The sequence below is a fragment of the Chinchilla lanigera genome, unplaced genomic scaffold (genome assembly GCF_000276665.1).
Source record: "Chinchilla lanigera isolate Chin_1 unplaced genomic scaffold, ChiLan1.0 scaffold00020, whole genome shotgun sequence".
Classification (NCBI taxonomy): domain Eukaryota; kingdom Metazoa; phylum Chordata; class Mammalia; order Rodentia; family Chinchillidae; genus Chinchilla; species Chinchilla lanigera.
The window spans coordinates 18,920,551-18,945,271 of record NW_004955421.1 but is presented as its reverse complement, the minus strand read 5'-3'; the positions used below and the strand labels follow the sequence as shown (position 1 = coordinate 18,945,271).

Genomic DNA, 24,721 nt, shown 5'->3' with positions numbered 1-24,721 from the left:
GGCATGAAATCTGAGGCAGCCAGAAATTCAGTGGCGAACTCTGAAGAATCCTGCAGAACAGGAGATGTGGCAGCAAATGGAAAGAAAGAAGAAATACAGGTTTTCCCAGTCCCACCTCGGTAAAAATCAAGCCAATCCCAGGCAAAGACCTCCAGTGTGTTATTAACATTGCTCATCGTAGCACTGATTTCTTGGATTCAGTGTGGGTTCAGTAAGAATAATTCGTACCAGGCACTGTTCATCCCCTTTTTCCACACTTGCTAAAGTCAGTGATCAAGAGACTGCTGCAGTTATAAAGTCTGGAACTCAGCCAGGCATGGTGGTACACACCTGTAATTCCGCACTTTGGGCAGCTGAGGTAGGAGGACTGCAAGTTCTCGCACAGCCTGGGCACCTTAGTGACTTGGTGAGGCCCTGCCTCCAAATTTTAAAAAAAACAACCTTTCATGGTGAGGCTGAGGCCAGGTGTGGTGGTGCATACCTGTAATCCCAGCACTCGGGAGGCTGAGGCAGGAGGATCACAGCAAGGTCAAGGCCAGCCTGGGCCACATAGTGAATTCAAGGCCAGCCTGAAATATATAGCTAGACCCTATCTCAAAAAAAAAAAAAAGGTGGGACTGGGGATGTAGCTCAGTGAGTTCAATCTCCAGAACTGGAGATTTTTTTAAAAAGGAACTCAGTGAGGCATTTTGACTGTTTTTCATAAAATTTCCACATAAGACTACAAAGATATAAAGTAGACATGAAGTAAGTAACCTAAATAACCCATTCAAAGTTTTCCTTGCAAAGTTCTGTTAAGTCATATCTGGCAATTTAGAATACAGCCACTAGTACGTGCCACTGGCTGTGTTCACGGCCTGTCCTGTCTATCTCCTTAGTGTAAGTCAGACACCAAGGTGGGGATGGCCTGAAGGTAGGAAGGAAAATGCAATTCTGAAAGGTCAGGAGCAAAACTTAAAAAAAAAAAAAGTCCAGCAAGTTAAAGCTAGAAAAAAGAAAATTTTTCCAGAGGCAAATGCAAAATACTAAACTTGGGGCTAAAGACATTAGAGAACAAGGACAGGCTGGAAGAAGCACCGCTCTCCACACGGAGAAGACTACACATAAACCTCATGTCTTCAAGAACTAATAAAATACAGCTGTTAAAACCATCGCTTTGATCTTCTGCTTCATTAATAAGAATATGCAGTCTCCCCTTGGTCCTCACAGGGAACTGGTTCCAAGAACCCCGCACCTCAGATACCAAAATCCACAGATGTTTGGGTCTCTTATAGAAAATACCGTATTACTTGCAGATAAGCAACCCCAAGTTCTTTAGTTGCACGGTCACGGCTACCTCAGTGGCCTGAATTGATTCAAACCGTTGACGTTTTGTGGTCATTTTGACTTTGGGGAACAGCAGAAGTCGCACAGGGCCAGATCCACCGAATAGAGTGAATAAATGGATGAGGACACAGCACAATGTCTTTACGAGCCCACCTTCTGTTGCACGGCGCTCAGCAGAGGCATTCACTGTATTTTTAATCACACCTCATAACGATGAAGACTTCCGCAACCGCTTCAGCAAGTGGTGACGGTGCTGGGGTAAATACGTTTGAAGTGCGGGGCAGTATTTGGAGGGAATTAATGACCATGTGTCTCTTAATGTAATAATTTTTAAACATTCACCGTGTATCTTGATCACATCTCATACTATATAGAGAATAACGACAAGAAAATCTGTACATGTTCAGGTCAGGAGTAACATTTTTTCTCCAACTCTTTCTAAAGCACAGTTGGTTGAACCTGTGAATACAGAATTTGCAGGTGCAGAGGGTCAGCTTCACCTCTCAGAAGTAGAGAAGACACAGTTCTGTTTATACTGTCAGACCCGAGTGAAAGACATGATATCATTCATTTTCATTTGAGAATGACACCCACAAGCCGGGCTTCTCTCAGTACCCGCAGCCAGGGGGACCCAGGGACTCCAGCCTGGCTGTCAGAAAGCACCGCTTGTCACCTTGAAAGCGTCTCTCTCACAACGCTGTGACTAGTATGGCTGAGGAAGCGAACTTCTAGTTTTACGTCATTCTAATTAATTTACATGTACGTAGCTGCTGTGCCTCTCGACTACCAAATCTGGCCACACAGCTCTGGCTGTGCAATGGGCCAAAAAGTGGAAGTAAGCAGGAGGACGGTCCAACAGGACATAGTAGATTCAGGGGGACAAAAGGACAGTAGTATTCAACACCCAGAGTGCTGTTCTGGGCAGAATTAGGACTTAGGGAAATTTCAGGAAGATACTGCCCACAGCCTGTGGAGACAACTGTTTAATTGTCATGACAATGCCGGCACCATGAAGGCAGGGGACCTGTGGCCACCACACTTACCACTCAGAACTCAGCACAGTGCAGGCCCTCGGTCCACATATCTCCTAAATGAAAAGTAGACAAATCAGCCTACGAACTAGGAAACACCCAATGGAATACAAAGCCCTCCAAAGATGTTAAATGTCCCCACCTGCTAGGGATACAGAGGAAAATCCATTCACCAAAGGGCGCCAGACCAAATGGCCTTTAAGGTCCTTCCAGATCTGCTAAGAGCTTCATCTCCACCAACGGAGGGGCCCAGTACCCACCCTGGCCCTCGCTATTCACGTGATTGTATTGCTGAGCTACTGCCGCACTGCCTACGACACAAACTGAGCCATTAAAACGCCACACATCTATCACCTCAGTTTCTCTGGGTCAGAAGTCTGGCCAGGGCTTACCTGGGTGCTCCGCTTAGGGTCACAAAAGGCTACAATGCAGTTGCCAGTCAGGTCTGGATTCACATCCAGAGGGACAGCCAAGGAAGCCTTTCCCACCCATGTGGCTGTTGGAAACATTCACTGCTTCCTCCTTGCGGTTGCAGCTCTGCCAGCTCCAGGGCTTCGTGCCCATCTCACTTCCCGGGGTCACCTGCAGTCCCTTGGCACACCAGCATGCCCACCACTTCTTCAAGTCACCAGAGAGAATCTTGGGAGCAGAGCAGTGAGCAAGGCAGAGGTTTATAGGATGCCATGTCACAGAAGGGACATCCTAACACCTTTGTAGTAGTCTATGGGCTAGAAGCAAGTCAGGTTACATCCATTCTCAAGAAGAAAGGGTAATACAAATGTGTGACACTCAGACGTGGGGTTCTTAAAGGCTACCCCAATATCTGTGAGTGACCACAAAAATTCACTTTGCAAGATCTAGCTCTTTGTCTATAAAAACAAGGCCGTTAATAGCACAGCAGAGTAACTATAGGTTCACTTAATGTACAAACTGACTTTAGGATGTGACCAGGGTCACGTTTATCTGCACAATAACGTTTAAACCTTATAATAACAAATCCAGTAAGACAGGCTAAAGAGGTTTAAGATTAAGAGAAAATAGAGACAGCCCTTGAAAGCAAAAAAACACTGAAGAATTTTCAAGCCATTGCCCACTTCACAGAACTTTCCTAGCTAGAAGCTGAATTTACTCGACATTCATTTACTCAAAAGATTTCTGAACACAGACGTTGTTTTTGTTCCTTCTTGTAGACCAGCTGAGAGATTCGCAGACTTTTGTGCTAAGGATTCTTCTGTAAGGTTTACACAAACGTGTTTTAGGGGATTTCTTGTGGAGTAATTCTGACTATATGCAACTTTTGTTTTACATACCTAGCTCAGTACCAAGTCCCAAGTACAGTCAGTTTCCACTTTTCCAACAAAGAATGTTGTTGTTTTCACTAAAACACTGTAAAAGGAGGTAATGGGGGTGAACATGACAAAAGTATGTTATATACACGCACAAAATGAAACCCGTTAATCCACATACCCAGAATGCCTAGCAAATAAAAGGTGTGGAAAATAAATAATTAAATCATCGCAAAAAGCCTGACACCATGTTTGATAACCATCAGTTCTTGCTTCCTATCAAACTACTAAGCATACAAAAGATGTGATGAGAGATTTTACATGAAATATAAGTTCATTTTAACTTCACATTCCCCCACAGAGGGTCAGACTCCATCCCTCTCTTCTGCTGAATTTACAGTTCAGTAACTATAGCCCCAAAACAAGTTAGGGGCACTGCTCATTCTGAGCAGCTTGCTGCAGAAAGCAAAGACACTGCTGATGCTGCAGAGGAAAGCAATTATGCCAAGCAATCAATAAAATGAACCGTAACGATTAATCCTCCATAATCCATTTTTTCCTATAAAAGGCTGCATTTGGAGATTTCTTAACAGCTTTTCCTCACATATCTATCAACTTCTCATACGACGAAACATCAAACATAATAAAGTTGCTGTCCAATTAGAATCAAATATTTTTTCTAAGAGCTTTATACTCCTCATGTATTTTGATTGGCAAGGTAAAGAGATAGGGACATTAAGAAAGGCATTACATGTCCAGAGCTATGCTCGACACAGTTCCCCGGCTGGCTCACGGGCCCCTCCCACCTGCCCTTTGTGAGAGAGATACATGACCAGCTCAGTGTCGCAGATGAAGAAAAAGAATTGTAAGAGAGCTTAAGTGGTTTACCCAAGCTACACACACACATACACACACACACACACACACACACACACACACACAGCCTAAGCTGGAAGGAGAAGAGAGATTCTCAGAGGGGAGACGCCCTAATACAGAGAATGTCTCTGTACTGCAAGATGCCCACAGAACCAATCATCTGTCCAACAAGTATTCAAAAGTTTTCTATGCACTGGACACCCCCAGCCTTCACACTGCATTGCCCCACCTCAAGTCCTGGGGATGGAGCCCAGAGCACTGTACCACTGATCTAGATCCCCAGGGCTATCTGAGGAGGGGACAGGATCTCCCTAAATGGCCCAGGATGGCCTCGGATTTATGATCCCCATGCCTCAGCCTCATGGATAGCTGGGATTACAGGCATGTGCCAACAAGCCCAGCCTGACTTTTAAATAAATCAGACAATCGATAAACAGGGAAGACACTAAGATACAAATTCACCTGTAATCTTTCACTAGAAAAGGAGAAACAAGGGGGGAAGACTGCTGAATTCTGTCAGTACACCAGGAGTGAGACAGAAGTGGGGATGCCTCCAACCCTCACGGCGAGGGTGCACGCAGGGCGGGCGGTCAGGTGCCTGAGAAGGGGGCCTCCTCCGCTCAAAGCCCTTCTCCGTGGTAATGTGTTTCTCACCCACACTGTGGGCTCCAATGCCCAGATCATCAGGCCAAGCGCTGTGAAATCATTTCAATTCTCCGCGCCTCATCTCCGAGGCATCGCTCCCCTCCCACAGGCCCCTTCGGATCAATGTTTCATCCGCCACGTTTGAGAGAATCACTCATCCTTCTCACTCATTCTTTGGGTCCGGGCTCACAGAATGTTTCCCCGCAACTTTATTCCATTTTTCACCTGAATCCATCCACTTCTCTTTGGAAGGAGTTATTATTTCCCCTACTGCCGTCTCACACTTTCAAGACATTTAAAAGAGCCCCGCCCTTACAGGGTGTAGGAACCAGCTTCACTTTTTTTCCACCTGCTGGCATCCCTTTAATCATAAAACAATAGGAAAGAACTGAAAACCAAAATCCCTTTCCACTTTTCCAGTCCAATCAAATATGGGGCTTTTTATTTGCTTGCAGAATAGCACATCAAAGGAAAGAGGGCTGGGCGGAGGGGAACCACAATTAAAAGGCTGCCACAGCTCAAGGACACAACCAAAACGTTAGACGCTTGACTTAACTACTGGCCACTAATTAAATGCAAAGCAGCTAAGTAGCATGGATGTGAAATGGGATGAGCAACATTATATTGGGTTTCCCTGTTTTCTGCAAAATGGATGCTCCGGTCTCCCCGCCCCCATCCTGCTGGGCTCTTGACGTGTTAGTTGAGCTCAGGAGCAGCATGCCCTTAATCAACTCCCGCTCTGCATACGCCGCTGTATTCAAAGGGAATTAATAACAGGTCCAGCTGAAATCCTGCAGGCTCAGGGTGCTGCTGGCTCCTTTAAGGTGCTCCCCAATGTGTGAATGTGCTTTTAAGTCCCAACAGATCAAGCTCAGTTTTCCTTCTGTGATAGCCTGAAAATTGGAAAGCGCTAAGAATATCCTCTCTGGGGCTTTGGGAAACCATTAGAGAATAACAAAGTAGAGGGGGAAAGACTCTCGAATCGGCTGACGTTGTCCTCTGGATCTGTGTTGAGCCACCTTTGGGTCCTACTGCGGCACCGAGGTCTTTACCCAGGCTCCAGGATGTCAGGAGAGGTGTGACTAAGGTCACTGGGGACAGGAGAACTCCCCAAACCATTACCCCAGCAGTTTACACCAACAGAGCTCAACTCTTAGAGGTGATTCAAGAACTGTAAGTGCTAAGAGAACTAACATGCGAAAATTCTCGGCTACTCATTCACTTAAACTGCCCTAATTCTACCACTATGTTATAGCAGCAACCAAAATCAATGGTAAGAAATACAATGGCTACTTCAATATAATGAAAACTTTCTGCACCAAACAAGGTACTACATGCTGCACATGCATTCCCATCTAATTCTCACCTGATGTTTTTTCAACTTACAGAAGAGAGTTCCTAAAAGAGCTGTATCACGTGCCAGGATTGCACAGATCACTAGGACTGCAGCCAAGACGCAAATCCTGGCGAGCAGCTCCGAGAGCCAGTTTTCTGAAGACCTCCCAGTTCTCCCTCCCTTCCCACCTGGGTAGGCAAAAGAAAGCTGGCCATCAAGTATCAGAAAAAAAGGGGGCACTGCCAGGTGGGACAGGAAAGAGCCAAAGAGGAGGAAGAGATTGCCAGGAGGAGCGGGGAAAAGCTGACCAAGTCTGTCTCATTTAATGAAACCGTCAAGAGGTGAGCCTTTGAAGACAGGCCACCTGGGTTCCAGCTCCAGCTCATGCATAAGCTGCTGCGTTCACTTCACGCTGCTGTTGCCTTCTGGTTTGGCCTGTCTCGCACATGTGATCCTACAGAATGGAAATTATTGGAGGAAATTATTTGTTACTAATCTGATCAATGTTTGAAAGACATTCTCAGAGACAGAGCAGGACAGAAAGACACAGAACAAAGAAATTCAAGCTCTACAGTACCTCCCTAGATGTGTGACTCTGGCAAGATACTTCATCACTTTCTTCCCCCTGCCCCCCCCCCATCCCCATCATAAAGTGCAGCTAATAATCCAACTCACGCCAACTAAATGGGTTAATAGATCTCAAGGACTGGGAATAGTGCTTGACCCTTATAAGCGCTATGTCAGAGGTAACTACGCTTTCTTTTTTGTTTACTTATCATTTCTGACAAGATGTATCCCTGGTTCAAATGTGGTCTGAAAACCAAAAAAGGTATGCAATAGAAATGCATACTTCTACCTGCCAAAAGCACGTGTAAGACTGTTCACAGCAGCTTATGCACAGAAGCCAAAACCTAAAGACTCAAATTTTTAACACTAGACTGTATAAGTAAGGAGATATTCATACCATGGAGTGCTACACAGTGACAAAGATCGGCTGTCACAGCCAGCAGGAGACAGTGTTGAACAAAAATTTGAGGAAGAATATATTCTGTGTCTCCATTAAGATGAAACTGTAAGTGAGGAAAAAATAAGTTGTGCTGGTGAAAATAGGCTAGCAGTCACCCGACAGAGATGAGTATGAGGAGGAAAGGGCATGAGGGACCCAGCTGGGGGCTGGAAATCCTGCCTCATCCCTGAGTCATGGCATGGTGGGTGTATTTACACGTGAAAATTCACCAGGTCTGAATGGGTAAGACAGGGGCACTTTATCCAGGAATGAACAAACCAAACCCAGAACCTGGCCTAGATCTGAAAACTTGAAAACTTAAAAATGTTTTAAATTTTGGAATGCCGGGGAAAAGTCAAAATAATATTTATCCTAACATGACAGTGATATGAAATTCAGATTTCCCTGTGTATAAAGAAAATTTTGCCGGACTATGGCCATACTCATACATTCAGATTGCCATTGGCTCTTTTCCCACTGCACGGGGAGTGCTGACCAGTTGTAACAGATTGGACGGCCTCAAACATTGACCATATAGCCATCTACTGACTGAGTTTGCCTACCCACCTCCCGGAAAATTTGCCACTGCCACTGACGTAGCCCCGTAACATTGCCTCCCTTGTCTCATCCTTTCTCTGAGAGACTGTTTTCAAACAGCCTCCATGATTAAATCTGGCTCCGGCTTCAGACTCCATAGGACCCCACATATATATGCTCAGTCTCCAAGAACTTGGAACAAGTTAAAGTTTGATAGCAGCTAGAACAATGTCACTATCATAAGCAAACACTATCAGTTAGTTTCTTATGAGTTACTATCACACTGTAACATTGTCCATTTTTCTGTAATATTTAGTATGCTCTTAGGTTAGTTTTTTAAAAATAGCCAACTACACTATATAGTCCTGTGCATATTTTTAATCCATTAATGGATCTGTAAATATTTAGAGCCATTGTAGGAAATATACTGATAAAATAACTGGGCACTAACTGGCTGATAAGAAAGTTTAACTCAAAATGGTGAATAAAGATGAATTTTCTCACCTTTGAACTTTCGACAGCCTTACATCTTCCACATGGAATATCCTTCCTCCTAACTCCTCTGTGGCTCAATCTCCCCTACCAGACTGAAAGCTCATGGAATATGAAACCCATATTAGAATTAAGAAGCTTACCCAGCCCACCACCTTGTACAAAGCAAGCACTTAAGATATCTATGCGAGATGGAAAAATGTATAAGAGAAATTTCTATTTCCATGCAATATTTATTGAAAGGACCAAAATATGCTGAGTTTCTCTGCTCATCATTTTAGATTTTAAGTGACTATTTCTCTATCTGCAAAAGCAATAACTATTTTTGACAGACAAGTTCAAACTCTACCAGGGTAAATGTGTACTTTGGGAAATAGGGTAAATACCTTGCAATGGTGAGAAATTCCTTCCTGTACAATGCTGTTTAGAAAAGGTGTGAGATTCCTCCCGACTCCATCTAATGTTAATCATTTATGAAATACTGTGGTTCAGAGCTCAGCAATTGGAGTCATTTCAGGCAGTAAATATACATTTCCTGTCAAAATATATCAAACGGATAAGACTTCAATTTATTTGAGAATGAGTTGTAACTAACTTCAATACTGGCAATTTAGAGAATTCTCTGACGGCTTTTTAGTAGCATCAGTGTTCTCCCTCACTCCTTGCTCCCAAAGCACTGCATATCTCCATTTGACCCTCCTCAGAACAGGCTCCTAGTGTCTGGCTGTGTGGTGTCCCCCCTTCAGTTCCACAAACGCTATGCAGGTTCCTTTCCCATCGCTAATGCTAGGGCTACCCATAACTTGAAAGAACATTCTGGATTTCCACATTATTGCCTTATTACCTCATTAAAGGTAAGGTCCTGACCTCCTTTATCTCTGCATTCTGCCTGTATCATTTCATTCCACAGCACATAACAATGGCCAATACCTTGGGTGTTTTATAAAACTTAGGCCCAGTGGTACACAGGCACTACAATGTCAAGAACTGCATGGCCTTGCGATGCTTCTTCCTTTCTATTCCGCTTTTGTCCCATTTGCCTTTCACATTCAAGGTCACTTCACTATCCAAAATGGCTGCTGCAGCACCAACTATTACATCAGATCCCAGGATTTAGAAAGGAAGAAGAGCTGAAAAGAGCCGTACCTCTCAACTTTAGAAGACTCCCAAGAAATACCACACAACACTACAGATGTCTTACCTGGCTTCGCCAGTGGAAGAGAGGTTGTAAAACACAGCCCTGATTCTGTGTAGCACCTACCTGGTTAGAAATCAGGGTTCCATTACTAAGGAAGTAGTATGATGAACACAGGCAACTAGGATCTCTCCCACCACCCCCTGTGTATATGTCCATTTAGCAGAGATAGGCCATCAACAATTAAATGACATACAGATTCTCCAACAGGGTCCCCTTTATCATCTCAAAGAACCTCCCAGAAGGTTCCACTCTGACAGCCTTGAAAGCATATTTCTTCTCCCATGGGACCTGGGAATGCCAACATCTCACACTCCCTCACCGGGGGAATGGCATGACAGATTATTTCAGGGGTAAACAGTATCTCACTCTGCACTTCCTATAAGGCTACACAGTTTTATAATTTGAGGTGCAGAGATTTGGTTTTATTTTGTTTTCCATCTCATAGGTTTTGCTACCTCACCCAAACCCAGAATCGCAGCCCACTACCACCATGTCAGCTCGGACAAAACTGAATACTCCCAGAAGCTGAGACTCTACATAGGATCTGGTGAGTGTGCAGAAGCCCAAGGTGCAAATGAAACACGAGAGCTTTCACCCTGACATGCAGCCCGTGGGAAAATCACTATAAGTTAGCAGAAGGCAGCATGGCTTCCGGCAGAGCTTCAGGACCACGTCAACATGCACTTATACATGAAACTGGGGTCTTCCAAGCATTCTTGCATAACCATCAGTTGGAAGCTCCCACTAATTGGGTCATGTGGCTGAGCAGGTAAGGGACGGGTGCACTGAGGTCTTCTCATCTCACGTGAGGTAAGATTCACGTGTGAACGCATGAGAAGGAGACACCCAAGAGAAAAACAAAAAGAAACAAAAGAGTCACATTTCACATTTCTGGGAAAGGAATATCTAGTACAAGCCACAAAAGGAAGGGTACGCGTGATGCATCTTAGGAAATAAGAGTAGTGCAGGAAAAGGTTCCAGATGATACCGTGGAGAAAAGCCAGGGTACTGGCAACTGTCATCTTTTGACCCTGCTTCTAATGGAATCCGTACTTCCCAACAACCAAATGGATTTTCAACATGGTGATCTTATCTATATCTTCTGTCTCTGTCATACCCACTCAGTTCACTTCTAAAACTGTCTTTAAAGCAAATAAAGAGAAGCTACGCTTTAATTGCAAGCTATGCCTAACTTTAAAATATATACAAGATTCCAGAATTACAAAACCCCATTTGCTTTAAAAGCAAGTTTTCAAAAAGCTTTCTTTAACCAGTGCTTTCAAACTGCAATTCAGTTTGTATATTTGCTTGTAATAACATGGACATACCGGGTCCTCTTTCCTACACACCCAGAGAAACCTCTGGAAAAACGGAATTCTAAACCCTTGCCACAGTTTTCACATGGAGTAGGCCCTCAGCTCCATGGGCTCCTTTGACCTGTCACTTCAAAGATCCATTTCTTCAATCAGAGCAGCAGAAAATTTTTTAAAATATCTTGGCATCCATCAACCAGCATTTTCAAGGGCAAGAAAACTGCAGCGCCCAAGGAGCTGTCTGAGGTGCCTAAGGTTAATGGCTGTATTTACATAACCATCAATTCACTGTGCAGAGAACTGCCTCGGTAGGGCAGAGCAGTTCCGTCTGGAGGCTCAGAGCAGAGCAGACAGGACTCTCTCAGCAAGGAGGGGCAATGCCTGATAAATCTTACCGACACCACTTTCTTTTCATTCACTTATCTCCCTATTTTCAGTGGAAGAATCTTTGTTATGCTTTAAATCTAAAATGTCCCCCAAGAGTGTCACATTTGGAAGGGGATTGGGTCAGTGGAGGTGCTACGGTCATTAGAAGAGGCACCCACTGATGAGTTCAATAGCTGGACTGCTGTTAGGAAGTGGGGGGACTGGCTGGAGGGGGGGGGTCATTGAGGGCATGACCCAGAAGTGTGTATTCTAGTCCCAGCCTGCTCTCTTTTTTCTCTTCCTCTTCCTTCCTTTCTCTCTCTCCTTCTCTCCCTCCCTCCCCGCCTCCCATCCCCTTGCTCTAGCTCTAGCTCTAGCTCTAGCTCTAGCTCTAGCTCTAGCTCTAGCTCTAGCTTTAGCTCTAGTTCTGTTTTTGGCTACCGTGGGCTAAGCAGCACTCCTCCACCAAGCTGTTCCACCATGCTACTTCTGCCTTGGAGTCAGACAACTATGGACTGAACCCACTGGAAACTATAAGCCAAATCAAACCTCTCCTTCAAATTGTGAGTGTTGGGTGTATTTTGTCCTGATGACAGGATACAGCTTTGGACCCCTTTACTGAGCAACACAGACTATATACTCTCATCACTCTATGAGACATTTTGGAAAATATTGTAGGGGCATAGCAAAATATAATGGTTAAACTTTCTACAAGGGTGAAAACCTGTCCAATATGATAGACACTACACATATACATGACTATTTAAACCGAAATCTAAATTACTTAAAATTAAATGAAATCTAACATTTAATTTCTTAGAACAGCCACATTTCCAGAGTTGAAAATAGAACATGGCTTAGTGGCCATTGTAGTGAATAGCAGGGATTTTAGAACATTTTCACCACTGAAGAAAGTTCTTCTAGAACTTGTAAGATTTCAGGGGATAGATTTTTATTTCCTATATCCAGGGCCTGACCTGTTCTGGAGTTTACATATCTTAATTCTATGAGAACGTACAATGAAAGAGACATTCTGTAGTCTCCACATTTTCCAGATGCATTCTGAAGCAACTTGAGGTGCTAACTCCCACTCTCTGACACCACAATCCTATTTCCAACACAGACAAACAGCAGCACATGGGTAGAAACAATCCGGTACTTATGAGAGGGCTTTTTTTTTTTTCCCCGGTACCAGGAATCAAACTCTGGACCTCACACTTGCCAGGCAGGCGCTGTGCCACTGAGCTAAATCCCCAGCCCAGAGAGGGCTTTAAAGAATAAACACAATGACTCAGTTAATGTCATGTATGACTGTTTACAAATGGTGCTTTATACTCTCCACAACAGAAAAAATGAGGAAAAATCTGAATCTATACAAGAACAGCTAAATAAAATGCTATGCATTCATAGTAGAACATTGTACAATAGTTAAAATAATATAGGAGTGCCACATATATGCCAATATGGAGAGATCTCAAAAACAACTGTGAGTGGAAAACACATGTTATAGAATCAGATGTATAATATGATACCACTGGAGTGAAAAATTTCACACAGTAAGACAATATTGAAAAGTACACTTAATTTAGATAACATAAACCAAAAAGTTTAATATATTCGATGTTAAAGTTAAATGTTTCCAGGTGTGGTGGCTGTAACCCCAGCACTTGGGAGGCTGAGGCAGGAGGATGGCCAAGTTCAAGGCCAGCCTTGGCTGTATGGTGAGGTCAAGGTCAGCCCAAACTGCACAGGGAGACCTTGTCTCCAACAAAAAAGTTAAATGCTCACCATTCTTCATAGTTTTTTTGATTAGTTAGCACGGACAAACTGACTTCATACAGTTAGAGAAAACTACCAGGTCATCAACAGCCCATTATCCCCGTTTGGCTCTGAGACATAAAATATATTAAATATCTTACATATGTTCAGAGGATTTTATAGTATTAAGGAGGGAGGGATTAATGAGGTGCTGCAGAGATAGTTGAAGGCAATCTTTATTTTTTACTTATTTTAATTTTACTTTATAATTTGCATGCCATCAGGAAGGCTTCCATAAAGTCTCTATGGCCCTTTACTACGATCAGAGCATCACCGCCCACAGCTCCCGCCCCTACAGCAGCCCTGAGCAGCCGTCCCAGCCAGCAGCATGTTCTGTCCACACACACCATGCCCTCTGCAAATCAAGCAACCAGGTTTTTAAAGTGGATAGTTGCTCTTTAAAAAAAATACAAAACAGACCATTTGGTTGTTCGGCTGCTTCTGCTGTTCCAGGCATCCGTGGAGGCTCTCTCTGGCTGTGCCCTGCTCTGCCACTCGACCGGGAAGCCTCATCATCTTCCCGTGGGGAAAGGTTTTGGGGGCAGGAGGCAGGGGGGTGCAGGACAAAAGGTCAGGCAGTCAGGGAGGAAAATGGAGCACTTGACACTGGGCCAGAGATGACCAGAGTGAGACTGGGCAGAGGGGAAAACAGTGATTGATGGCCCTAAGGAAATGTTAGTACAAACCTAGTCACACGCAGCAGCCCCCACCTGCAGGAGACGGCCGTGGTTCCACAGACTAGCCATGGAAGTGACATGCAGCTCTGGAGACAGAGGAGGTTAATGACTCTGCCCCAGCCTGGCCACTCAGCGTGGTGCTGCCCACTCTAACCTTCCGGCCAACACGCACATGTTTCTGTAACTCAGACTACATCTAACAAAATCTCACAAAGCCCCAATTTTTAAAAAAACAATCAGGTTTACTACATTTGCTTTCTTATTCAAGAAAGATACCAGCTGGGCGTGGTGGCACATGCCAATAATCCCAGCACTCAGAAGGCTGAGGCAGGAGGATTGTTGCAAGTTCGAGGCCAGCCTGGGCTACAAAGTGAGCTCGAGCTCCACCTGAACTGCAGAGCAAAACCCTGTCTCAAAAACACCAAAAAAAAAAAAAAAAAGAAAGAAAGAAAGATACCAGTTGGTAAACATTTTTTTCAGTACTGGGAATTGAACCCAGGGTCTTCACACTGAATTATACGGCCAGCCTTTTATTTGTTACTGAGACAGGATCTCACTAAATTGCCAAGTTGCCTAGGGTAGCCTCAAACTTGTGATCCCACTGCCTCAGCCTCATGCAGTGCTGGGATTACAGGCGTGAGCCACTGTCCCAGATCTAACTTTTTAAAATACAGCGAGACAAAATAAAATCCACCAAAAGCTTTTTATTTAAGCAAATACAGAAGATAATTTATTCCTCCAAGTGACATGAAACAGCAACAAGGCAGACATCTGTGCAAAAACCTCCCATATCCCCTCACATCCTATAACTCTGTCTCCTGCTCCATCTTCCGGTCCTGACTAGATCTTCAATTATTCCCAGAATGGATGAAATTTTAAATCTGCATCAGTTCTTAACATCTGCTCAATCTTAACTATACAGGAACAAAAGCAAAATTCCTATACATCACCTGCCAATAAGCTTATAATTTAAGTCAGACTCAAAGGTATATAGGAATAGAAGCCATGATTTTCCCTGGTCAACACAAACATCAGCATGTGACAGAAGTCGGAAGTGAGCTTGTTACTGCTAGGTACGGTAAGCCTGCCTCCACATGCACTTAAATAGTCTGCAAATCTGATTTTGAAAGTCCTCAACTATAGAATGTATCTTACACTCTAAAAGAAGCTGTGGGGGCGGCATTATCAAAATCAGTTTCTCATACCTAACACTGATCCAGCTAACAACTAATTTGTACTTTGGGTTCAGTAATTTGAATCAATCTTCAGAATCGTGTTATTTAGACAAGCTGATCCGTGTCATACAAAATGAGAAACTCCTAGTCTAATCAAAACAACCTTCTTTTATGAAAATCTCCGTATTAAAATTTTTCACCCCTGAAAAATGAACTGTCTGAAAAGGTTGTATGCGAAAGATGATCAGAGGTGAAGCGGCATCAGTACGCTGGTGGAAATTCAAACCCCAGGCTCCATCACGGTCAGGCACACTGAACCTGGAACTCTAGAAGCGAGACCTGGGGATCTGCTTCAGCTCCGCCTCCACCCGAATCTCATGCACTCCTGATGATAATGTTGAGAATAGCAGTGAACCTGGAACTTGGAAACAAGTGTACTGAAGACTGATGACATAAAATAGATTTTCAAAATTCCACACTGATAGAGAAACAAAAAATTTTGCAGTGAGGCTAAAACCCTATATTCACCTCCCCTCCTTCCTTAGTTCTAAGTGAATGAGGATAGTAACACTCACCCGTGGATATAGTCAGTTGCTTGTTAGTTCATGTCTATTTATGCTATGATTCAGAAATATTTGCACATCAAACCAGAGTCTGGGTTTACACTTGGGAGCCTGAGCCTTTTGTAAGTGTGGAGAGTAAATTCAGAATCAAAATGTCTTGAAGAAACAGAGTTTTCTAGGAATCTTGCCAGTCCTTTTTCTCAGGGTGACCTTAACTTTTAGACTTGAGGAATATTTTTCTTTCCTGATTAATACTTCTCAGGCTGATTAGCGGGCTTTGTTCATGCAGACGTCAGGACAAGCTGACCGCTGACACTTGTGCTATCCGGATCACTAGAACTGGCCGCCCTGGCAAACAGGGGTCACCAGTACAGCAGGAGTCTTGCTCTCCGCTCCCCCGGTTCCCCATGAAAACTCTGGGGCAATGTATTCTAAATACTAGCATCTGTCATCTCAACAACGCAGAAAATGATACATACCTGATTCAGAATGTCAGAGGGGCCCCCTCCCCAGACACAGACTCATTTTGGGGTTTTCAGAATCAAATTAGGACACTATCAGGCACCTATTTGTGCAAATGTTCATTTGAAGTGTATTTAAATGTCTGCGCATCTTGCTGCTCCTCATCACATCAAGCGGTGCTGCTTCCACGGCGTAATCACAGTAATGAATAAACATGGGGTGCTTACAAAGGACTCGGGGACCAAAAACCTGATCAATTGTTAATTCTGTAAAGTGACAAAAACGTGCCTTCCTCTGCAATACCTCCATCCAGCTGTGTTTCTGGAGGAAAGGAGGCCCATGTCCTCTGCCTGTTATCTCGAGAGAGCAAGAACACAGTCCCCCCGCAGGTCCTACCCACGGGTCACCTTGATCTCATTCTGATCTCGAGCGCTTCCTCCATCTCTCCCAACCCACCCTTCATCCCACCCCCAAAGAAAAGCAAAACTTGCCATGGTATTTCCGAAGCAGGAGCTGCACGGCTGCTAATTGCCGGAGGATTCCAGGCAGCACTAACACGAACAGTCTAAACAGCCATCGTGTATATTGACTGGCTTCTTATTATTTGGCTAAAATAGCAGTTTTGCAATAAACATTTGATCCACAAACATTCCAAATCTCAATCAAATTCCTCTGTGCGGCAGGATGAGAACTTGTAGCTGCTCCCGAGATAAACACATTCATTATTTATCTCCATCCCCCAACCCTACCTGGGCCCGTCCACCACTTGAGGGGTTGGTCAGCCTCTCTGGATGTGAGTGACTGATCTCCTAAAAGTGTTACCGCTGAACCACCTCGCCTGGGCTGCAATCTCAGCGCTGCCAAAGTCCACCAGGGGGGCACCGTTCCTCGTTTTCCTTAAGCACCGAAGGGAGGCAGTGATTATGTTTACCTTGTAGGACCCGGGGGTGGGAGGGGATGAGAGAGCGCATAAATGTGATCAGTGTGAGATGCTGCTGCACCATGGGAAACAGCACAGTGGTCCCTAAAAGAAATTAAACACAGAAACTCCGGTTCTAGGTATACACCAAAAGGACTAAAAGCAAAGACGCAAACAGAGATTCGCACACACATTCATAACGGCCTGACTGGCAACAGCCACAGGGTAGGAACAACCCAACTTTCTATTGACTAACTGACAAAACGTGGTATAAACATATACAATGGAGTACTGGCCTTCCAAAGAAGTTCTGACACATGCTACCACATAGATGAACCCTGAAGATATTATGCTAAACAAAGCAGGAGAGTCACAAAAGGACAAGAATTGTGTGACCCCACTTATGGGAGATATCAAGAGCAGTGGAATTCAGAGATGGGAAGCAGGATGATAGATACTGGGAGAAGACAGGAGGAAGAAATGGGGCACCAGCGTGTAACGGGTATGCTTGTTACTGACGTGGAAAGTTCTGTGGGTGGACGCGGATCATAGTAGCCCAACAGTGTAAATGTATTTAACGCTACTGAAATGCACACTTAGGAATGGTAAAAATGGTAACTTTTGTGTTATTCCATCCGAACTTTTTTTGTAGTTTGTCAAAACTTTCTTTTTTTTTTTTTTTTTTTTTTTTTCCGGTACCGGGAATTGAACTCACGACCTCGCACTTGCCAGACAGGCCCTGTGCCGCTCAGCTAAATCCCCAGCCCCTTTTCAGAACTTTTTAAAAGTACTTACTGCATTACCAGGCAACATCCTTATTTAACAAACTTTAGCTATTGTTGCTACCATAATTATCTGAAAGCTTAAGAAGGCAAATAGGTAACAAATACCCACAAACATCCCGTAATGTAAAAACGGCAAATACTCAAGGAAAACGCACAGGAAGGACACAGTTTTGACTCCTTACCCAATCCTCCCTGGCCCCCACCCCTGTCGGTAGTTACAGCTGGGACTTACTCAGAATGTTGAAATGGTAACAGTTTCCTAAATCCCTCCACTGCACATCCACTCCTGAGTTTGAGGTGGGGGAATCAGCACACAGCAAGATGAGATCGGTACCAAGGGACGGACTCACAGCCCTCCTCCTGCTTGTTTAATGCAGCTCTGTGCTCCCAGGCAGACCCCACGGCCTGCAAAGAGCAAGACAGAATGCCAAGAAGATGCGCAGCTTTCATCCTGGGAGGACCGGGCCCATGGTAACCAATTTTATGGCTCTTTTGATTTGTGTGTCCGTGGATATTTGCATGTGTGTGTGAGCGCGTACACACGTGGGTGCAGGAGAGAGGAGAAGGAATTAATCCAAAAACAGAGGAAGAAAGCAGCATCTCGGATCTGAAGCCGGGTTACATAATCAGTTCTGAAAGCAGAGAGAAGGTAACAGATGTTTACATTACAATCTGGCTGCTACTGGAAGAGCTTCCAAATGATTTAAATAGTACCAAAGATTACAGCCCCCGGGATTTGTCACCTTCAGTGATACATGCAGAAAATAATTCACCCCAATAATTTGTTTCTTGGATGACTTTAATTAAACACCCTACTGTACATAGTACGCTTCTCTGAGCCTTTTTCTGGGGAAGTTTGAATCCAGGACCTCAAGCATGCTAGGCATACCAAACACACCCTCAGATCTTATTTAAAATCTTAAACTAGACAGGTATCAATTAAAGAAAAAAGAATTCAAAAACTTATCCCAACACCAACACATGAATTTTGTGTTTGCTAACAGGAATGCAATCCATTGGAAAGAAATTCTCAAAATCTCTTTTAACTTCTAGGTGTTTTATACTGGTGTTAAGATGAAGTCTTAAATAGAATAACATACAGTCATGAAAAAGATGACTGTAGATGGAGCTAAGTACTAAGTACTAACTAAGTACTTTTAAAAGTACTTAGTGCTAACTAAGGTGGAGCTCTCTTTGCTGATTCTTCATCCTTCCTCAGATGAATCCTGAGCACATCTTAGTGCCGTGTGATCACCTGTACCATGGTCCTGCTGCACAGGAGGGCCCATGGTCAAGCCGCCACAGGACATTGGCCCCTTTCCCTTGGTCAAAGTCCTCCCAGTGGGCCTTTGCTGAATCAACCAAGGAGGATAAAGATTATATGATGGATGACCCCTTTTATCTAAAATGACTAGGTCTAAATATCTACATGTGGATAAAAGCAAAGGGAGGGAAATGGAAACAGATTTATCAAAACAGGAATAGAAAATGTCTCTGGGTGGTAGAATGAGACGGGCTTCTTACTTTCCCAATCGTCTATAGTATTCGGATTTTCTGGCCTAAGCATGTATTATCTTTATAAATTAAGAAAAGAAATCTTCAAAACAGAAGGTAGAGTGATGAAAAATATCATGTCCTGTGCAGTAAGAGCCCTGGGTTTGCTGCTAAAAATAAAAAATTGGGGACACTGGAAAAGCCATTTCAATACTCTGGGCCTAACAAGATGTACTATAACAGTGTTTCTCAACCGCAGAATTCCTGATACTTTGACCCAAATAATTCTCGGTTGTGGGAGCTGTCCTAAGCATTGCAGGGTGCTTAGCAGCACCCCTAGCCTCTACCCACTGCAGACTGCTCTCAGCCCCGCCAAGCCGCACACGGCCACGCCTCCTCTGCGCAGCAAAAACACCCCCACTAAGAAACACCCCCACTGAGAAGCACTGCCCTCGGTGGCCGTTCAGCTTGTTCCTTGCTAGAAATCTCCTCTGATTCGCTTTAGAAGCTGTAAAGCCTGAGGTTTAATGCTCAGTGACTCACAGGTCAGTCACTATGGTATGCAAAGGGTCCACCAATATTTTCATGATTCATTAGGGCAAAATGATAGGAAAATGAATAAAAGAAAGAAGACCCCGAATCTTCAGAGAGAACTTTAGAACCTGCAGCACAGATATGAAGCGACGAGTGTGCAGGCAGACAAAACAATCATTAAAAAACTAATAATAATAATCACTATACTTCTGACCATTCCATCCTCAGTTAAGATAACTGAACTGCTGCAGAAATGTTCGATTGCTTGACAGCTTCAAATGAACTTACAGCACTAATAAACCACATTTTTTATTTAACAAGAAACCTAGTGTTTTCTTTATTTCACAAGAAACACAAGGATAGCTTCATATTTTTCTAAACAAGACACTATGTTCTTCTAACAATACTACAAGCTCATAAAAGGAAACAAATTATGCACACCTTCATTATCTTTTTAAATAGAACTTTATATTTGTCATTTCCTTAACAAAAACCCCTTAATTTGTGATTCTACTGTACTTTTGAATTGAAATCATTTATGCTCATGCTAATGACTTGCTACTGGAAGAGCCTGGCACCTTTTAAATTAAAAAGAGTGACTAAAAAGATTCAGTGTTATTTTAAATTTACCGTTCTTTGGAAAGGAAGAAAGGGAAAAGGAAAAAACAATCTATGTGTACACAAGATAGTTAAGATAGTTATACAGCTAGTTTCTCTCAGTTCACTGAAAAGAAAGGTTTGTGAAAACATTGTCTGGACGAGATATCAGGCCTATATCTTCTACCATGAATAACTACCATGAAGACAACAATACACAACCTGTCAAGTAATGTAGTTGTCCACTCACCTGTCTTGAAACTCAGTTTCATTGTTATGTTTATCTTTTTTCTCTTAAAAAAATTAAAAAATAAAATAAATAATCAGTAGTTCACCCATATAGAAAAGCCATCCATTCACCAGAATGTTTCACGAACACCGTACCCCATACCTGGCACACACCAAGTGTTCCACAGATCTTGAATAATTATCATTATCTGCAACCATGCCAGAAAATAGGTTTATTCCAAATTATTAGTATGGGTTTTTTACAGCAACTAATAGCCACAAAGAATGCAGGAGGAGACGGCCACACCCTTTAAATCAATACCTAAAACTGCTTCATTATAATTTTAACATCCATGTCTTTGCACGTGTTCAAAGGTCCCCACTGAGTCACCTTACCCAGCCCTCTGCCATGGCCAGCGCTCTTTAAACCTCTCCTTGGGAACTGCAGGGACTGTGGCAGCCACTAGACAGGAACCCAAGGTAAGCGCTGTGCAAAGCTGCCAAGTCCTCCAGCTGGGTTCAACCAGGAGAATGTCCCAACCACCTGAGCCTTCATGCAAAAGAAGCCATGTGGCCCTGGTCTGCAGACTCCGCTCTGAGAAGCAGCCAATACCTCACAAGTAGTTCCCTCCAGAGTTTTCCCGGAAACGGCACTGGGCTAAAAATTCAGACTCCAAAATTCAAATCCGAGTTCTTTTTTCTCTTATTTTCTTTTGTCCTTCTCCCCGCCCCCCACAATGTTGGATAGAATTGAACTCAGCTTCTTCCCATTGAACTACATCCCCAGCCCTTTTTTAACTATTTTGAGACAGGGTCTCATGAAGTCACCGAGCAGACCAGGCTGGGCTTGAACTTGCAATCTCCTGCCTCAGCCTCCCACAGTACTGGGATACAGGCATTCCTTTTATAACACAGTAGATTCAAGTCACAAAACCTCCCACCCTGATCTCCTACAAAGAGGAACTCAGAAATACTTTTCAGATTTAAAATTCTTCAAGTTTGAGTCTTTCCCCAGAATGCATAATTAAGTTTTTGTTCAGAGAGAGCACGCAGATGCCCTTTGGACTGACATAATGGAACAAAATGGATCAAACTCGAACAGTGAGAGTAAAGCTGGAAATAATTCTTATTTTTTTTCAAACAAATATCAACTAGATGGGGAGGCAAAGTTAGTTTCATGCCAGAGGTCACTGAGTAGGCTGCTACAAACCGCAGCTCCACAGGACGGCTTAGACCTACATGTGTAGGTTAGAACTGCCTTGACTTCTGGCATGGGCTTGTTAAAGTAGCATTTCTGAACAAATAATCATGACGTGATTAATGAGACCAAGTCACTTCCCACACCCTTTAGGGACACCGTTCCCTGCCCTCCACCCTCAACCCTGAATCTTCTAAAGAAAGACAAATCACACTGCATCATCTCCCAATCAGTTATGATTGTCTTTAGGACTTAAAGTCATCTTGCTAATCCTGGCTGATTTATAGCTAACAGCTGATGAAACTAACACACGTATACAAACAAATGAGTCTATCACCTACATGTTCTTTCTGCCTCCCTCCCTCCCCCAGAAAGAAGCGCAAGGCTAGTCCATCTATTATAATGATGTCTCCCCATATTTATAAAGAAACAGAGTCAGACCCAGGGTGAAAAGCTCCCAAAGAGGAAGAAAGGATAAGTGAAAAAAGGTACTTATGCAAATTCTATAGAGATCTATAAAGCTGCAATATTAGAATTTTATTATTAAGCTAAGCTTCTTACTATAGAAATCCCCAAAACTCTCCAACTGGGCAGCTAATTGAGTTACAAAGTGCCAGAAAGACTTCCCTCTCTCCCTCATCCATCACAGGCAATATAGAATCCCTTGCTCAATATGATAATGTGACTTTTGTCAATGCATGTTCAAATCAGATAGAGGATTGGCTGGTGATGATGTCATACCCATTGGTTAATCCCCAGTGAATGCAGTTTTAATATCATATGCATCCACACATCATTTACACAACAAAGTATCATACTGGATGTAACAATAAATGAGAGGTGCAGATAAAGGCAGCTATTAGGGAAAGGCTATGTGCCACTGAAAAGTAGGTGGGGGGACAAAGGGAAGGATTGTTTTCTTTTTAACTAAGAAGAACTAGGTCATCAAACAATGCACATCTCTAAAAAGATCAGAAAATGAACACTGAAATTCAAGTGACCTAGAACAATCTAGTGCTGGAAATATGAGAAAGGTCGCCTGCAATGAAGAATATGCAATATAATTATAGGTGGTTTTGGTGAGAAGGGAGGAAAACGCCACTCAAAAACAGGTACACTGGCAGCCTCTGCTTTTGTGAGAAGGGCAACTTTCTTATCTCTTGTAGGGAAAAACTGGCCAAGTCAAGTCACGACTTAAAGTCTTATAATAAATTTTAAAGCACCAAAGAGTAGTTAGATGGTACCAAGAGAAGACAGCAAGAACAATGAGAGAAAATAACTTAGGAAGAACACCTCGCAGTACAGCTTTCGGCTTTAAGAACACTGATCTATAAAGAAAGCTTTCTGCATAAATAAGGGCTGTTAACTCACATGGTCATTCTGGGAGGACACAAGTCATCATCCGTCATAATGTTTCTGAAAACTGCTCTCACACGGCCTTATTAAGGTCTGTATTTCCAGTCCAAAGGAAGTGTTGGGCTGGCACTTCTTTACGACCATCAACTTAGCAGAAATGCTTCTCACCATAAAAGCCACAGCGAACTGCTGAAGAATTCTTCACATCATTCCTCTCAAATGACCGAGTGGAAAACGGTAATTGTGTAGCCAAACGGATGTTCTAAACAATTTCAGCCTTTTCCAAAAGTCCAAGCTCTGCTGGAAAGCTTAGCCATTAATGTGTGCAAGTTTGGGGTCTTCACGTGCAGGTGGGGGCCTACAGTTGCTGCTAGCAATCCCTGTACCGAGGATATTAAAGAAAGAACCGGACTAAGGCTTGGAAGGCGACCGTCCCCACACACAGGATCGCCTGTCACATCACATCAACCTCGCCGTCTTGGAGGGAAGGCCATTGAAAAGTTAAAAAGAAAAAGAGTTTAGGGATAAGCATGCTTCCTCAGGGGAGCTCCTTCCATCCGGGTGGAGAGAGGAGCGCATGCAGAGGTCTCAGTCACCGATCTGTGCGTATGCATTTCGCTGGGAAGTTGCTTCATCGCTTAGTTAAGGCTTTCAGATGGGGTCTGTGGAGCCCCCAAATGACAATGACACTGATGTAACAGTAAATGCGCGAGCGCCCCCGCGTCCAGCCCGGGCTGCCTCCCCAGTGCGGGATACCAAGCTTCCCATTTGCAAGCCTCCCTTTGCTTAGTTTAAAGACGCCTTCCCTTCCGCGAGGACCACCAGAGCAAATGAGGCGAGGAAAAGGGGGCAAAGAATGACACAGAGACGCCGCTGGGCGGGCTAATCCGGGATGCCTCGCGCGGGAAGCGGTGGAACTTCAGGCCCGCTCCAGCGTCCCCCCGCGTGGGGAGCTTGGCGCTCCCGAGCGCGCGCTGCGCTCTCCTGCCAGACACCGCAACCGGGTGGCTCAGGCGGGGGACTGACCTGCTTCCTCCTGCGGGCTCCTGCAGGGATCCCCGCTCAGCTCCGAGGGATAAAGCCCCCAAGGCCAGCTCGTCCACAACTAGCGCACAGGCAGAGTCCGCCCCGCGGCTCCACGCATCAGTTCCAGGAGCCACCCCCGCACGGTGCAGCGCCCCAGGGGACCTGAATCCCGAAACTGGAAGGGGCTGCTGCCCAACCCCAGCTACATAGCCTTACTTCCGCGAGCCGCTTCCAACTTCGGGGTGCAAGCCTGCTGCCCAAGACGCCGGTATGAGCGGGCTCGCTCCGCACCAAGTTGCACTGGTACCAGCCCGAAAGGCAGCTGGTGCCCAGGGCACAGCGCTCGCGCTCGGGGTCCAGGGCCACCCCAACCCCATCGTCCCGCCCCCTCCTCGCCCCTTCCACTCCTTCGACTACAGCCGGTGGCCGAGCCAGACCTGCGCGTCCAGGGCGAGCCGCCGATCGCACACCGGAGCC

The 24,721-nt window shown here is 44.3% G+C and overlaps 1 protein-coding gene across 3 annotated transcripts in view; it reads right to left on the bottom strand.

Annotated features, from left to right (window-relative positions):
• Fam19a4 (family with sequence similarity 19 (chemokine (C-C motif)-like), member A4) overlaps window positions 1-24,721 on the bottom strand; it is a 163,242-nt gene extending 138,521 nt beyond the window's left edge. For 2 of the 3 annotated variants that reach the window (XM_005383816.2, XM_013513639.1), the window contains exon 1: window positions 24,682-24,721. The gene's annotated coding sequence lies outside the window, so the exon portion shown is untranslated. Of the gene's footprint in view, window positions 1-23,233; window positions 23,271-24,681 lie in introns of those variants that run through there. The other variant, XM_013513640.1, reaches the window with a different exon arrangement.